Below are 17,568 nucleotides of genomic sequence, written 5' to 3' on the forward strand. Positions count from 1 at the left end.
ACTCATTTTATGATAGTCAAGAACCCCACATCACTTTTTGTTGTTCTATCGCATGCCGTTGCCTGAGCTCTGAAGTGTAGCCCTGGCTAGCCTCCGAGGGTGGCAGGCACGTGCACAGCTTCACCTCACTCTTGCATTTGAATATTTGCAGACCTCGAGACACACGTGATAAGTCACATGACTGTTTACATTGGCAAACTGATTGACAGACACTGTTGGAATTACAAATCCCCTGAGTTAAAAGTAGTGATGAGTCATGTACTATATAAGCGAGTCTATAACCCAGCCCTTGGGAGGCCGAAGCAGGAGGTACCTGTGAGTTAGAGACCATGCTGAGCTACTTGGTGAGTTCAAGGACAGCCTGTGGTAAGCAGTGAGAGTAGCAAAATAAAGAAATAATACAAATATTGCTGACAAGGTAGGTCAATATCCACAGGAAGCCTCCCCTTCTCTGAGGAGAAAAGAAGGTGGGTTGAGGGGAGACGAGGTAAGAGGGAGGGACTTGGAGGAGAGGAAGGAGGAGAAGCTGTGATCAGGATATAAGGGAAACAAATACATTTAATAAAAAAGACCTATTACAAAAGAAACCATTTACAGAGCCAAAAATATTGCTGAAACTTTGATAACTATTCAAAGCTGAAGTGCGAGCTGTATCAAAGTGATTTACATAGTTATTAGTCACCATTTGTGTTTTCTGTTTAGTTTTTAAAAGGTATTTTCAGTATCCCCATTTCCCCCTTGACTTTCTCTCCTCCCTCCGGTTAGTCATTTCTGTACTGTTCCATTGACCTGTTGCTGCTTTCTGGCCATCCTTAGTATTTACGTAGTAATATTGGCTGTAGGTCCTGTTATAGTTTAGGTATTTATTATGTTGGAAATTCCATAGATGTCCCCTAAGGCTTGTTATCTTCTAATATTTTTAGAGCTTTTCATTTGAATCTTTGACCTGTAAAGAATGTATTTTGATACCAGTTAGCAATGTGCGTGAGTCCTGCTTTTTTTTTTATTTATTTATCTACAAATGACTAGCGGATGACTCTAAAATCTCATTCCTCGTTTTGAAATGAGTACTTATCATCCACTAATATGCTAAATTGCCAACTTTCTTTGTTTTTGGATTCTTTTATTCCACTGTTCTTTATATCTTCTATGTATCTGTATATCTTCTCCATACGTAGCTGCATCAACTACATAACGAGAGCCTAGTGCTTGCCAGACACAGTTTCAAGCTCACGTGTTCATTCATCTGTCTTCAAAATAGCATTGCTTCCCAGTGCTCTTAATAAAGTTTATGAAGAACCTGCTCCGCTAAGCACTCTTCCGGATGCTGGTCATGCAGTGTCCCCACGGTGTTGACAAAAACGCTGGGCCTATGGAGTTTCCATTCCAGTGCAGAAAAAAAAAAAAAAGTAACAGAGAGGACAACATTAGAATAGATACTGTGGTACCAGGTAATAGGCACTTTAGGGAGATACAAAACAGGAAGAGTGGGGAGAAGAGAGAGATGGGAAGGTGGGAAGGGAAGAGAAGAATGATGTCAAAATAAGACAGTGTTTTAGGCAGGGGGGTCAAGAAAGGTCTCTCAAAAGAGAAACAAAGACCTGAGCCATTCTAATGCAGGGCAGCCACCTCAGACAGGGCTACAGGAACAGGAGCAAAGGCCCAAGGCAGGAACACCGTGATGACTTGGAGAAAGCCACAGAGGCATGAGGAGAACTTAGGAAACTGTGGGCAGGCAGATCAGAGAGGTTAATGAGGAAGCTAAATCATGTAAAACATGGAGGATCAAAAGAAGGGCTTTAAGTTTGCTCTGGGATGGGACAACGTTGCAGCATTTAGTCGCAAAGATGACAAGGTCTAGGTTGCATATTAACATAGTCTAAAATGCCAGGGGCCAAGTTAGAAAGAAACAAGATTTTCAGGCAATGAGATGTGACTTCACGAGGGGTTGGACAAGTCAGTGTGGGAGTAGCATAAATGTCACAGGGGTAGAGCCACAACAGACTTACTAATTGGTTAGATGTGATTGTGAAGTTAAAGGATGATTCCAAGGTGCTTTTCTCCTTTGGGAGAAGTGAGAAAATTGAACTGTCAGTGGTTAAATAGGGATGGCTGCAGAAACTTAGTTTTGCTTGTTTGTTCGTTTGTTTGTTTGTTTTTTATGTGAGGGTGAACAGGCCTATGAGACTTACAAAAAGAGCTGTGTGCAATGGGGGCGGGGCTGAAACTTGAACGTGTAAGTCAGGAGCGCAAAGGTATTATTGATAAATGTAAAACTGTATTCAAAGATTTCCTAAGGGTAAATGAAGATGGAGGGGTCCCAGTTTCCCAGGCCTGAGACCTGGTATACTAAATTAATAATAATGGTGATGATCATGATCATGATGATAAAGCGAGGACTGTGTGTGCTTGGTAATGTTCTTGTGAGGCCGAGACAGAAGAACCATTAAAGTATAAAATTAATCCCCCAAAGAAAAACTCAAGAGACAGACAGACAGACAGACCAAAACAGCAATGAAACCTGAGAATCAAGACCCTAAAAGGGAAGATAATCAGGAAAGGATTAGGAAGGAAATGAAGGAAAACATTTAGCATTTGCTCCGTGGTAGAGAGCATAGCTAGAGACTAGCTCGCACTGGGTTCTGGAGTCCATTCCTGCTTGCCAGAGGGGGTTGGTGGGGGTGTGGAGGTAGCTGGTATTAAGTACTTTCTTATCCGTGAGTCAGCTAAGACTGGAGCGTTGAATTTAGCTACCTGGACACTTTAAAGGCAGTTTAATCACTGTGAGGGAGAAGCCCCTGAATTAGGTTCCTGGGAGAACAGGAATGGGAGAGGGAGCAGGTCAATTAAGATAGTGTGTTCTTTAAAGGGATGGAAAACTGAGCTGCACTTTCCTCGGCTACTGGTGTGACAGGTGCTAAATAACCTGCCGGGACCTGAGCGGGAGCGAGAGTGAGAAGGAAAAAGGACATAGCATTGCACAACCAACAGTAGCACACAGGCACCTTTTGTATCCGTGCTGGCCGAGTGACCGAGAATGAAAGTAACCTAGTAAGGATGAAAGATAATATTTGTCCTGGTTGGGATTGCGATCCAGGAAAAGAGGTGCAAGCAACCATGCAGTCAGTTTCGCAAAGCAGCAGTTACACCGAGAAGGGCACCGCTCAGCACAGCTCTCAGCCCAGAACAGGGAAGTCCCTGGGAAACACTGCAAAAGCCCATCCCAAACAAAGGTAAGCGAACAAAACAGAACATTTCCACCAAATATAACTTAGTAGTCAGGACTGGGACTGGCAAAAATTAAACTGTTCCATTAAAGGGTGGAAAGGAATTAGGTGCTGCCTCCGTGTGGAGAATGGGATTCGACTACAGATCAAAATCTCAGTCTGCTATCTGGCTAATAGTCTCCCAACTGTTCACATAAATATTGGTATGTGGATACTGCCATTTAATCCTGAATACTTTTTTCTTTGGTTCACTTGTATGTATCATTTACTATAAATATCTCCATGTTAAGGCTGGGGCTCAAGGGTAGAGCACTCACTTACATTCACAATGCCCCAGCTGCAACGCTCAGCACACAAAAACTTGTCATTGAGTGGTACGTGGAACTCTATCCAAAAGACAGGGGGTGGGGGGAGGAAAGAAATCTGATTTTTTTGTGTGAGATTTTTGAGAATTAGTAACCCCACCTACGAAGGAAATATACAGTCCTTTCTGGGAAGCATCAAAAAACAAGATAGTTCAAGATAGCAAAATGGCTATCTAGTCTCGATGCGAGCTAAACATCAGTGTAGTCATAAGGCCAAAGATGAAGGCAAGCACCCCAGTGCTTTAATAATCAGATTCTAAATGCTTGGAGCCTAACTCCAGTGCCTTGTGACATCTTATACGAACAGTCAGAGCCTAATGTCTAATGACCTATGACAGTCCTTAATTCTAAGAAGCTGGCCCCGAGAAAGGCATTCGGTACTCTAAAGGCTATTATTTAACAAGACAGTGAGATACCTACTCATCGAATCACACATGGCACTTGCATAAAAGTTAAGAATAAGCAACCTCAGAAAAAGGCGGCACAGGCCCTCCTGGTTGCCGCCCTCACAGAGAGCTCAAAACAGCCCCTCATGAGCAACTTGAGCCCAGGGATCACAGGTTAAGACCAACTTTTCTGCTCCAAGCAAACTGCCTGGTGGACTCAGGACACACAGAGGCAAAATTCCTCTGGGACCGGACACTTCCGGTTTTTAGCTGGAGCCCCAACCTCCCTGATTCCGGCCCACAGCTCACTGCTCCCAAAGCCTGTGGGAGAGAGAGCTCACTGCCCGGACAGGTGGGCACTCCTGAGACTGCAGGCAGGAGAGACCACCAATACTGCCCACCCCTGCCCACATCCCTGGCCCAAGAGGAAACTTTATAGAGTCTCTGGGAACCGGAAAATAGGTGCACTCCAGCGGCAGGTCCCCTTGATCCAGACACCGCCCAGACCTGAGGGGACCAGGTCAACAGTTCTCTGCACCCAAATCGAGTGGGACGGAAAACTAAACCTTCAGAGGGGCAGACACGCCTGGAAAACAAGAACAGACTACACTCTGCCCACATTTCTGACTCCAGAGGAAAACACCTAACACGATCTGAGACCCCTGTGCTCGGGGGTTCAGGGAAAAGGCAGCGTAGTCCCTCCAGGTTGCCGCCCTCACGGAGAGCTCAAAAGCAGCCCCCCACGAGCAACTTCAGCTTTGGGACCACAGGTAAGACCAACTTTTCTGCTCCAAGCAAACTGCCTGGTGGACTCAGGACACAGGTCCACAGGAACAGCTGGAGACCAGTAGACAGGAAAGACTACACGCCCGAAAGCAGAACACTCTGTTCCCATAACTGGCTGAAAGAAAACAGGAAAACAGGTCTACAGCACTCCTGACACACAGGCATATAGGACAGTCTAGCCACTGTCAGAAATAGCAGAACAAAGTAACACCAGAGACAACCTGATGGCGAGAGGCAAGCGCAGGAACCAAGCAACAGAAACCAAGACTACATGGCATAATCGGAGCCCAATTCTCCCAACAGAGCAAACACTGAATATCCAAACACACCAGAAAAGCAAGATCTAGATTTAAAATCACATTTGATCATGATGCTGGAGGACTTCATGAAAGTCATAAAGAACTCCCTTAGAGAAATGTAGGAAAAAATAAATAAACAAGTAGAAGCCTATAGAGAGGAATCACAAAAATCCCTGAAAGAATTCCAGGAAAACACAAACAGGTGAACGAATTAAAAATGGAAATAGAAGCAATAAAGAAAGCACAAAGAGAAACAACCCTTGATATAGAAAACCAAAGGAAGAGACAAAGAGCCACAGATACAAGCATCACCAACAGAATACAAGAGATAGAAGAGAGAATCTCAGGAGCAGAAGATTCTATAGAAATCATCGACACAATGGTCAAAGATAATGGAAAATGGAAAAAGCTACTGGTACAAAACAAACAGGAAATCCAGGACTCAATGAGAAGATCAAACCTAAGGATAATAGATATAGGAGAGAGTGAAGACTCCCAGCTCAAAGGACCAGTAAATATCTTCAACAAAGTCATAGAAGAAAACTTCCCTAACCTAAAGAAAGAGATGCCCATAAACATACAAGAAACCTACAGAATTCCAAATAGATTGGACTAGAAAAGAAACTCCTCCCATCACATAATAGTCAAAACACCAAATGCACAAAACAAAGAAAGAATATTAAAAGCAGTAAGGGAAAAAGGTCAAGTAACATATAAAGGCACACCTATCAGAATCACACCTGACTTCTCACCAGAGACTATGAAAGCCAGAAGATCCTGGACAGATGTCATACAGACCCTAAGAGGACACAAAAGCCAGCCCAGTTTACTGTACCCAGCAAAACTCTCAATTAACATAGATGGAGAAACCAAGATATTCCATGACAAAACCAAATTAACACAATATCTTTCTACAAATCCAGCACTACAAAGGATAATAAATGCTAAAGCCCAACATAAGAAGGCAAGCTATACCCTAGAAAAAGCAAGAAACTAATAATCTTGGCAACAAAACAAAGAGAAGAAAAGCACACAAACATAATCTTACATCCAAATATGAATATAACAGGAAGCAATAATCACTATTCCTTAATATCTCTCAACATCAATGGTCTCAACTCCCCAATAAAAAGACATAGATTAACAAACTGGATACACAATGAGGACCCTGTATTCTGCTGCCTACAGGAAACACACCTCAGAGAAAAAGTCAGACACTACCTCAGAGTGAAAGGCTGGAAAACAACTTTCCAAGCAAATGGACGGAAGAAGCAAGCTGGAGTAGATATTCTAATATCGAATAAAATTGATTTTCAACTAAAAGTCATCAAAAAAGATAAGGACACTTCATATTCATCAAAGGAAAAATCCACCAAGATGAACTCTCAATCCTAAATGTCTATGCTCCAAATACAAGCGCACCTACATACATAAAAGAAACCTTACTGAAGCTCAAAGCACACATTGTACCTCACACAATAATAGTAGGAGATTTCAATACCCCACTCTCATCAATGGACAGATCATGGAAACAGAAATTAAACAGAGACATAGACTAAGAGAAGTCATAAACCAAATGGACTTAACAGATATTTATAGAACATTCTATCCTAAAACAAAAGGATATACCTTCTTCTCACCACTTCATGGTACTTTCTCCAAAATTGACCATATAATTGGTCATCAAACAGGCCTCAACAGATACAGAAAGATAGAAATAATCCCATGTGTCCTATCAGACCACCACGGGCTAAAGCTGGTCTTCAATAACAATAAGGGAAGAATGGCCACATATACAAGGAAGTTGAACAATGCTCTACTCAATGATAACCTGGTCAAGGAAGAAATAAAGAAAGAAATTAAAGACTTCTTAGAATTTAATGAAAATGAAGGTACAACATACCCAAACTTATGGGACACAATGAAAGCTGTGTAAAGAGGGAAACTCATAGCTCTGAGTGCCTGCAGAAAGAAACAGGAGAGAACATATATCACCAACTTGACAGCACACCTAAAAAGCTCTAGAACAAAAAGAAGCAAATACACCCAGGAGGAGTAGAAGGCAGGAAATAATCAAACTCAGAGCTGAAATCAACCAAGTAGAAACAAAAGGACCATAGAAAGAATCAACAGAACCAAAAGTTGGTTCTTTGAGAAAATCAACAAGATAGATAAACCCTTAGCCAGACTAACGAGAGGACACAGAGAGTGTGTTCAAATTAACAAAATCAGAAATGAAAAGGGAGACATAACTACAGAATCAGAGGAAATTCAAAAATCATCAGATCCTACTACAAAAGCCTATATTCAACAAAACTTGAAAATCTGCAGGAAATGGACAGTTTCTAGACAGATACCAGGTACCGAAGTTAAATCAGGAACAGATAAACCATTTAAAAACCCCTTAACTCCTAAAGAAATAGAAGCAGTCATTAAACGTCTCCCAACCAAAAAGAGCCCAGGTCTAGATGGGTTCAGTGCAGAATTCTATCACACCTTCATAGAAGACCTTATACCAATAGTATCCAAACTATTCCACAAAATTGAAACAGACGGGGTGCTACCGAATTCCTTCTATGAAGCCACAATTACTCTTATACCTAAACCACACAAAGACCCAACAAAGAAAGAGAACTTCAGACCAATTTCCCTTATGAATATGGATGCAAAAATACTCAATAAAATTCTGGCAAATCGAATCCAAGAGCACATCAAAACAATCATCCACCATGATCAAGTAGGCTTCATCCCAGGCATGCAGGGATGGTTTAATATATGGAAAACCATCAACGTGATTCATTATATAAACAAACTGAAAGAACAAAACCATACAATCATTTCATTAGATGCTGAGAAAGCATTTGACAAAATTCAACACCCCTTCATGATAAAAGTCCTGAAAGAATAGGAATTCAAGGCTCATACCTAAACATAGTAAAAGCCATATACAGCAAACCAGTAGCTACATCAAACTAAATGGAGAGAAACTTGAAGCAATCCCACTAAAATCAGGGACTAGACAAGGCTGCCCACTCTCTCCCTACTTATTCAATATAGTTCTTGAAGTTCTAGCCAGAGCAATCAGACAACAAAAAAAGATCAAAGGGATACAGATTGAAAAAGAAGAAGTCAAAATATCACTATTTGCAGATGATATGATAGTATATTTAAGTGATCCCAAAAGTTCCACCAGAGAACTACTAAACCTGATAAACAACTTCAGCAAAGTGGCTGGGTATAAAATTAACTCAAATAAATCAGTAGCCTTCCTCTACACAAAAGAGAAACAACCTGAGAAAGAAATTAGGGAAACGACACCTTCATAATAGTCCCAAATAATATAAAATACCTCGGTGTGACTTTAACCAAGCAAGTAAAAGGTCTGTATGATAAGAACTTCAAGCCTCTGAAGAAAGAAATTGAAGAAGACCTCAGAAGATGGAAAGATCTCCCATGCTCATGGATTGGCAGGATTAATATAGTAAAAATCATTTTACCAAAAAGTGATCTATAGATTCAATGCAATCCCCATCAAAATACCAATCCAATTCTTCAGAGAGTTAGACAGAACAATTTGCAAATTCTTCTGGAATAACAAAAAACCCAGGATAGCTAAAACTATCCTCAACAATAAAAGGACTTCTTGGGGAATCACTATCCCTGAATTCAAGCAGTATTACAGAGCAATAGTGATAAAAACTGCATGGTATTGGTACAGAGACAGTCAAATAGACCAGTGGAATAGAATTGAACACCCAGAAATGAACCCACACACCTATGGTCACTTGATTTTTGACAAAGGAGCCAAAACCATTCAATGGAAAAAAGATAGTATTTTCAGCAAATGGTGCTGGTTCAACTGGAGGTCAACATGTAGAAGAATGCAGATCGATCCATGCTTATCACCCTGTACAAAGCTTAAGTCCAAGTGAATCAAGGACCTCCACATCAAACCAGATACACTCAAACTAATAGAAGAAAAAGTGGGGAAGCATCTCGAACACATGGGCACTGGAGAAAATTTCCTGAACAAAACACCAATGGCTTATGCTCTAAGATCAAGAATCGACAAATGGGATCTCATAAAACTGCAAAGCTTCTGTAAGGCAAAGGACACTGTTGTTAGGACAAAACGACAACCAACAGATTGGGAAAAGATCTTTACCAATCCTACAACTGATAGAGGCCTTATATCCAAAATATACAAAGAACTCAAGAAGTTAGACTGCAGGGAGACAAATAACCCTATTAAAAAATGGGGTTCAGAGCTAAACAAAGAATTCACAGCTGAGGAATGCCGAATGGCTGAGAAACACCTAAAGAAATGTTCAACATCTTTAGTCATAAGGGAAATGCAAATCAAAACAACCCTGAGATTTCACCTCACACCAGTGAGAATGGCTAAGATCAAAAACTCAGGTGACAGCAAATGCTGATGAGGATGTGGAGAAAGAGGAACACTCCTCCATTGTTGGTGGGATTGCAGACTGTTACAACTATTCTGGCAATCAGTCTGGAGGTTCCTCAGAAAATTGGACATTGAACTACCTGAGGACCCAGCTATATCTCTCTTGGGCATATACCTAAAAGATGCCCCAACATATAACAAAGACACATGCTCCACTATGTTCATAGAAGCCTTATTTATAATAGCCAGAAGCTGGAAAGAACCCAGATGCCCTTCAACAGAGGAATGGATACAAAAATGTGGTACATCTACACAATGGAATATTACTCAGCTATCAAAAACAATGACTTTATGAAATTCATAGGCAAATGGATGGAACCTGGAAAATATCATCCTGAGGAGGGTAACCCAATCACAGAAAAAACACACATGGTATGTACTCATTGATAAGTGGCTATTAGCCCAAATGCTTGAATTACCCTAGATGCACAGAACACATGAAACTCCAGAAGGATGACCAAAATGTGAATGCTTCATTCCTTCTTTAAAAGGGGAACAAGAATAACCTTGGCAGGGAATAGAGAAGCAAAGATTAAAACAGAGATAGAAGGAACACCCATTCAGAGCCTGCCCCACATGTGGCCCATACATATACAGCCACCCAATTAGACAAGATGGATGAAGCAAAGAAGTGCAGGCCGACAGGAGCCAGATGTAGATCGCTCCTGAGAGACACAGCCAGAATACAGCAAACACAGAGGCGAATGCCAGCAGCAAACCACTGAACTGAGAACAGGACCCCCGTTGAAGGAATCAGAGAAAGAACTTGAAGAGCTTGAAGGAGCTTGAGACCCCATATCAACAACAATGCCAACCAACCAGAGCTTCCAGGGACTAAGCCACTACCCAAAGACTATACATGGACTGACCCTGGGCTCCAACCTCATAGGTAGCAATGAATAGCCTAGTAAGAGCACCAGTGGAAGGGGAAGCCCTTGGTCCTGCCAAGACTGAACCCCCAGTGAACGTGTGATTTTGGGGGGTAGGGTGGTAATGGGGGAGGATAAGGGAAGGGCACACCCATACAGAAGGGGGGGGGGGGGGTTAGGGATGTTGGCCTGAAACAGGGAAGGGAATAACAATTGAAATGTAAATAAATATTCAAGTTAATAAAGATGGAAAAAAATAAAAAATAAAAAAATAAATAAATAAAGCAAACCTAAGAAAATTAAAAAAAATGATGTCCAGGGGCTGGAGAAGGTGGCTCAGAATGTTAAGACCACTTGCTACTCTTGCAGACCTGGATTCAGTTCCCAGAACACACATAGAGGCTTGTAATTCCCATATGAATGAAGTACAAATCATTTTCAAACTTTAATTTTGGTTGTTAGTCTAGTCACTAAACGTTGAACCATCTCTTTACTACCAATTTGAAATTTGAAGAGAAGGAATGATGTTGATTTCATCTTAAATTATTAAGTTTATAGGTTTAGAGTTGCTTGTAATAAATCTGCCTTTAAATATCTGAAATGATTTTCCTAATAAATTTTGTTTTTTCTCTTTGTTTAAAAAAAGAAAAAGAATAAGCAACCTCCTTTCCTGGAGTCTGGGTAAGCGGTTGACAGAACCTGACCATGCCATCCATCTCTGCTAGCAGCATATTTTCCTTAAAACTTTCTTTACTCAGTATTTTCCAGTGACTAGAGAGATGGGTAGCAACTAAGAGTTCTGGCTGCTCTTCTAGAGGACTGCGGTTCAACACTCAGCATCCACATGGCTGCTCATAACCATCTAGAACTCCAGTTCCAGGGGAGTGACTCAATATCCTGACCTCTGTGAGCACCAGGCACAAAAGTAGTGCACAGACGTGCAGTCCAGCAAAACACTCATACACATAGAGGAAAAGAAAAACAAAACACAACCACGACAAAAATGCCGGACTTGCAGGCACATAGGATTAAACCCAGTACTTAGGAGACAAAGGCAGGAGTAGCTCTGTGAGTTCAAAGCCAGCCCAGTCTACATAGTTCCAGGACAGCCAAGGCTACATAGAGAGACCTTGTCTCAAAACTATATTTGTTCTGTCCTGGTGAATAGATTTCTCACCATACCTTGGTTTGGCACTATAATCTTGAGCAGGTCAGTAAGAATCTTTTTTTTAATGTCTTATCCCCACTAGCATTAGCAAGCCTGTTAAAAAAAGAAAATTCTATCTTAAAAGACAGAATTCTGTGGCTAAGTGAAGAGTATACTGTCCCTAATATCTAAATTCAGATGCAGATTAAATAGCTTCTCATCCCTCGAGTGCTGAAGCACGTAGATGCGTTGCTCCTAATGCCTACACCTGCCTCTCGGTGCATCTTGTCTTTCTGTTTAATTAATAAACTCACTAACTTTGCTTTTCATTTCCTTATCCTGAAATTCTTTTCTACAGGGAGCATCAGGCTAAGGTGCTGACAACACCGAGTCGTAGTTCCTGCTGTCAACATCTCCAGCATAAAACTTTAATTTATATATCTATATATATAATATATATATGTATACACACACACACACACATATTCACTTATTTATTTAGTGTGCATGTGTGTGAGAGAAAGCATGTATGGACGTCTAAGCATAGCTTCAAGAGTCAATGATCTTTTTCCACCCTATGGATCCCGGAGTTTAAACTAGCTTGTCACACTTGATGACGAGCATTCTTACCCACTGAGTCAGGGGAGAACGGGGATGGGGTTGGGGAGTGTAGAGACACAGAGACAGGCAGAGACAGAGACACTGGGTCTCAAGTGTGGCCCAGACTGATCCAGCACTCACTTTGTACACCAGGCTGGCCTTGAACTCACAGAGTTCTTCCTCTGCCTCCAGTGTGCTGGGATTAAAGGCATGGGTCATCACTCCTAGTGTACTTAGTATAGCAGGCATATTTTACAACATTGTAACCAGAATATTGGGGCAGAAGGGCAAAAGCCCTGGTTTTCAGTCTTCCTTATTAGATCAGTTCAGCCACTGTTCTGGTGTTTAAAAAAAAAAAACACTAATTAAAGAGACAAGTAATGAGGAAACACATACAGAAGAGATTTAGTTAACACATCAGGAAGAGGAACAAATAAAGGGGGCCTGTGATCCCTACTCAAACTCTGGGCTACTAAGGCTTCATGTTTAAACAGAGGAAGCATGGAGGCAAGGGATAAGCAGTATTTGTAATTAAGTAGTCCTGGCCAAGCAGGATAAGCAAGAAGTTGTTATTGTTGGGGGTGGGGAGTGGGGGAAAGTCACAAACAGTTCTCAGATAATGACTACTCATTAGGGTACAGCTTCAGGGTACAGCCTCCTCCTGGCGAATAACTGCCAGCAACCAGGGGCAGGTCTATCCTATAAGACTCTACTGTTCCTGGACTCTGACTACAGGCTTAGGACGGTGACTTTTCTCTGTGTCTTCAGCCTTAAAGGGGTATGAAATAAAGTCTTAAGATAAGATTCAATAGTTATGAGCAATTGCTACTCTTCCAGGGGATATGCATTCATTTCCCAGTGCCAACATTACATAGCTCACAATTACCCATAATTCCACCTTCAAGAGAATCAATACTCTCTTCTCTGTAGAAAGCTGCATGAATGTGGTTCACGTACGTACGTATGTGTACACACACACACACACACACACACACACACACACACATACAGGAGTCATGTGAAATAGTTTAGACAGATCGATACTCCATGAGTGTTCAAAGTACCTGTTCGGAATCAACCAAGGATCTAACCCAAAGCAAAGGTCAACAAATAGCACAGAGGTCTCAGGCTTTATCTTGATTTTAGTCACCTGAGAACCCAAGGAGAGAATTAACTTTTAAAAAGAACATTATCCAAAGCCATTTCTAAATGCCTGTTATGAGATACAAATCACAGAACTTCTCATACCTATTACCTAGTGTTTCCCCAAGTGATAATTAACATCTTGCAAAACCAGAGGGGAATATTGCAGCCAGAAAACTTGACCTTAACAAAATGAAGGTACTGGGGTGCAGTTTTATAATTAGATGGTGTCTCACCCCCTTCCCAAGATTGGGCAACCACTGATCTGTTTCCAGTCGTATAATGCAGTTTTGTCACTTGTAGAGCATTCTATGTGTATACCAAGGTGAGAAGAAAAAGAAATTGTAACCCTGGTTTGAGATCATTGAAAAATGCAGAGTACGGTGGTATACTCTTCTGACACCAGTACTTGAGAGGTAGAGGCGAAAGGATCGAAGTTCAAAGCCAGCCTTGGTGACTAGGATACCATCTCAAAACAAAAACAGAAGCAAAACCAGAAGCAAACGAATAAATGAAAAGACCCAAGGTGAAATGAGGTGAAATGGACGTATCGACACTCTGAACAGGTGTGCCTGAACGCTTTCTGGACGGGGCAAACTGCAATTTTGCTAGCTTTCTTGAACCATTTGGGAGGCCTCCCTGCTTTGCTTCAATCACTGACACCTTGTGATAACACTTACCCCTTTCTTAAGAAAAATAATTTAACTCAAATTGCTCATAAGTTCTGACCCACGAATTACACAACTGTCTTACCCTTTGTGATTGCAAGCTTTAAATATGTCCATCATCATAAAAGAAAAAAGAAAGCATGCTTGCAAGGTGGCTTTAAAATGTGTTTTTCCTAGATCCTAATCCTGGTTAATACAAATAGCCGTAATTCTTATTCGGAATTGGCTTGACTTTTATTCTCAGTGAGCACATAGAGCAATGCGCTATGGCAAATTCCATTTGCTCTACTTTTTTTTATTATTTATTTTTCTGGTTTTAAAAACTTTTTATTGATTCTTTGTGAGTTTTACGTAATGCACCCCAGTCCCAACCACCTCCCCACCCCCTTGCATCTGCCCTCTACCCTTACAACCTCCCCCAAATAAAAGCAAACAAATAAGCAAACAAAACAAGACAAATCATAGAAAGCACCCTGTCGTGGAAGCTGTAGCATGTTACAGTGTGCGTCCCACAATATACCTCCCTGTCCACACGGCTTCACTTGCAAATGTTCATTGCAATGAGTCATTGGTCTGGTTTGAGGTCTCTGGCCTCCGTGACACCACCAATATTAGATCCCCACCAGGACTCCTCCTGGTTATCCTGCTGTTGCCCTGTGATGTGGAAATCCTATAGCTTTGGATGAGCAGGACCAGCCCTTTCACCTACACCTACAGTTCATAGATGATGCAGATGTTGGAGTGAGTCAACTCAGAGCCCTGGATCTGGGTCTAGGCGGTAGCTGAGCTGGTCAGCCCACCGCTCTCTTTTATCTGCACCAACAGGGCGAGCTCTCTACACTGTTCAGTCTAGGCCACCCAATGCCATCATAGGTAGAAAGCAGGGTCAGCTTCTGTTCTCATGCCCTTAGGGCCAGCTCCAGAGCCCAGTTGAGGTGTGGGGCCCACTCTTCCAAGTGCTGCAGCCTATGAGGGGCTGGGCCAGCTCTCCCAACCTCACACCCTTGGGCCATCTCTACTGTGTGGCCCAGGTCGGGTGCAGGACCTGTTTTCCTGACAGTGAGGGGCAGGACCAGCTCTCCTGACTACAGGTAGAAAGGGGCAAGTCGGGGTTATGGGGAGGGAGCGCATCATCCCCATGCCCCCTCCACTTCACAGCAGACAAGTGGCAGGGCCAGCTCTCCTGCACTCACCCCCAGTGGACAAGCTCACCCCTGCCCCCTCCACCAGAACCAGCTCTACCTACTATGCTGCCCAAACAAGATGCAGGGCCATCTCTTTCAGTAATACAGCCAGTGAGGGGGCAAGGCCAGCTCTTCTGTTCTCACACTTTCATGACCCTGAGGCCAGCTCTCCCAACTTTCTCAGGTAGCAAGGTGTAAGCACATCACCTCATGACAGAGGAGTGGTGGGGCCTTGCTCTCACCCTTGGGTCTGGCTCACCTGTGCCCCTTTCACCAGGCCCAGCTCCACTATGCTGCCTGGGCAAGGTATAAATGTGTAGCCAGTGAGGAACGGGGCTAGCCCCACACAGCCCCTGGACATCCACATGGTCTCTAGTGGTAATATGAAACACAGACAACAGCCCTCTCAGCAGCAACATGAGCAAGACTTGCCTATGGCCTCACAACAGTCTACTCCTCTCCTTTTTTATGTCTCCAGTTCCACCTCTCTTTACAAGACTCAAACTATTCTGCTTCTTTTCTCTTCCCTCTGTCTACCACCCGCTTGCACAAGGCTCTTGATACAGGCAGACCACTCGGCTGGTGGACCACTGGGTGACCTCCTCTGTCCTCACCATGTGGCATAGAGGCCAGTGGGCCTCTGTGTGTATACAGCCCACCATGCAGTTGGTTAACTAGATCTCTGGTTGTCTCCTGGCTTTACTTTTAACCTCCACGGCCATCAACACAGCCATGGGAGCCTGTGATGACCTCCTTGTTACTGACCTCGGTACGGCAGCCAGAAGTCCCACCCCAAGGCAAGTCAGATATGATTCTGTCTTAGGTGTTTGGGGGAAGTGCTAAGAGAGCCTTAGTAAACCCAATGGCTTACACCTGCTAGGTATGTGTTCTACCTTTGATTAAAATTCCAAGCCTTGTAAATTGCTTTACATTTAAATGTATGATCCATATTGTGTCCCGGCTCCTCTGCCTAAAGCCTACCCCAAACTATTATAGTCTTCTTCCTGTTTCCTTGTTAGGTAGCCCAGTGAGATGTTAGCAGGCTTACCGGTCACTAAGAATGGTTTCGCCCATTCTGATAGTGAACTGTCTTCCAAAGGCAATAAGTAAAACTGGAGAAGCTGATTACTGGTACAAAATGTGGGATCTGAGCATATCTATGACCCTGGGTAGGGTCATGACTTTTTAAACTGTCCAAAATTATATATATCAAAATCAGTGGTGGGAATGACACCATGAAGCAAGGCATGTTGAGCCATGACAGAGTGTGCCTCCTGCTAAGTAAGCGGCATCCTTGTTATAGACCAGGGAGAACTGGAGAGGGGAAGCACAAATCTGTTCATGGAAGCATTGTGGATGCCAATCTAAGTGTTCTAAACTTGGTCATTATAAAAAATAGAACAGGAAAAAGGAAAAGATAATCCTGGCCTGGCAGATACTACTGTACCTTGTTGGTTGGCACCTAAAAGAGCTAGTAGAATCTGAAGGCTTCTTAATCTCTCTAAAGAAGATGATGTCTGCCAGTATGTTGCGAGAAAGCCCTTAAACAAAGAAGTAAGAAGCCCGGGACCAAAGCACCCAGCATTTAGTGTCTTGTTACTCTGCGTGTCCTGCAACACAAATGCAGATGTGTTGCTCTGAAGAAACAATGCACTAAGAAGAACAAGGAGAATGCAGGATATGCTAAACTGCTGGTCAAGAGAATGAAGGAAGCCAAAGAAAAGCTCCAGAAACAGATTGCCAAGAGATGAAAGCTATCCTCACTGACAGCTTCTACATCTAAGTCTGAGTCTAGTCAAAAATAAGTCTTTAAGAGTGACAAATTATCATGTTTTGAAAATAAGTAAATAAATAAATAAATAAATAAACAGGCTTTTGAACAATGTTTGGACATCTGTGGATAGTTACTAGAATTCATAATTGGGAATGAAGCCTACAACCTTATTAAGAACTGAATGAAATGTGTGAAAGGTGGTAGTGTGAGCTGAGTCCCACACACAGTGAGACCGTCTCAAAAGCAACACAAAACAAAACAACAGTAGAAATCAACGATGACCTTCCGAAAGTATTTATATACAGAATCTGAAATAAAACTTAATTTAATAATAGGTTTGGGTTTTTATTGTTATGGTTTTTTTGTTTTTTTGTTTTTTTGTTTTGTTTTTGAGACAGGTTTTCCCTGTGTAACCCTGGGAGTTCTGGAACTTGCTCAATAGAGCACGCAGGCCTTGAACTCAAGTGCTGAGGTTAAAGGCATGTAGGCCAGCTTTTTTTTTTTTTCTTAAAACAAAATGAGACAAGTTGTCAAAAGCATTTCTGTGATAGGTCAAACTGTACTTCCTCATTGGAACAAGAGTGAGAGAACAATTTGTACCCAGGTTTTCTCTCAGAAGTGAATTCGAGAATTGAAGGTGGGCATAAGGTCA

At 42.2% G+C, this 17,568-nt stretch overlaps 1 pseudogene; it reads left to right on the top strand.

The window, feature by feature from the left end:
• Nucleotides 1-16,377: 16,377 nt before the first annotated feature.
• On the top strand, nucleotides 16,378-16,893 carry LOC116907724 (annotated as a pseudogene).
• Nucleotides 16,894-17,568: the final 675 nt, after the last annotated feature.

Source organism: Rattus rattus, chromosome 8 (genome assembly GCF_011064425.1).
Source record: "Rattus rattus isolate New Zealand chromosome 8, Rrattus_CSIRO_v1, whole genome shotgun sequence".
NCBI lineage: Eukaryota > Metazoa > Chordata > Mammalia > Rodentia > Muridae > Rattus > Rattus rattus.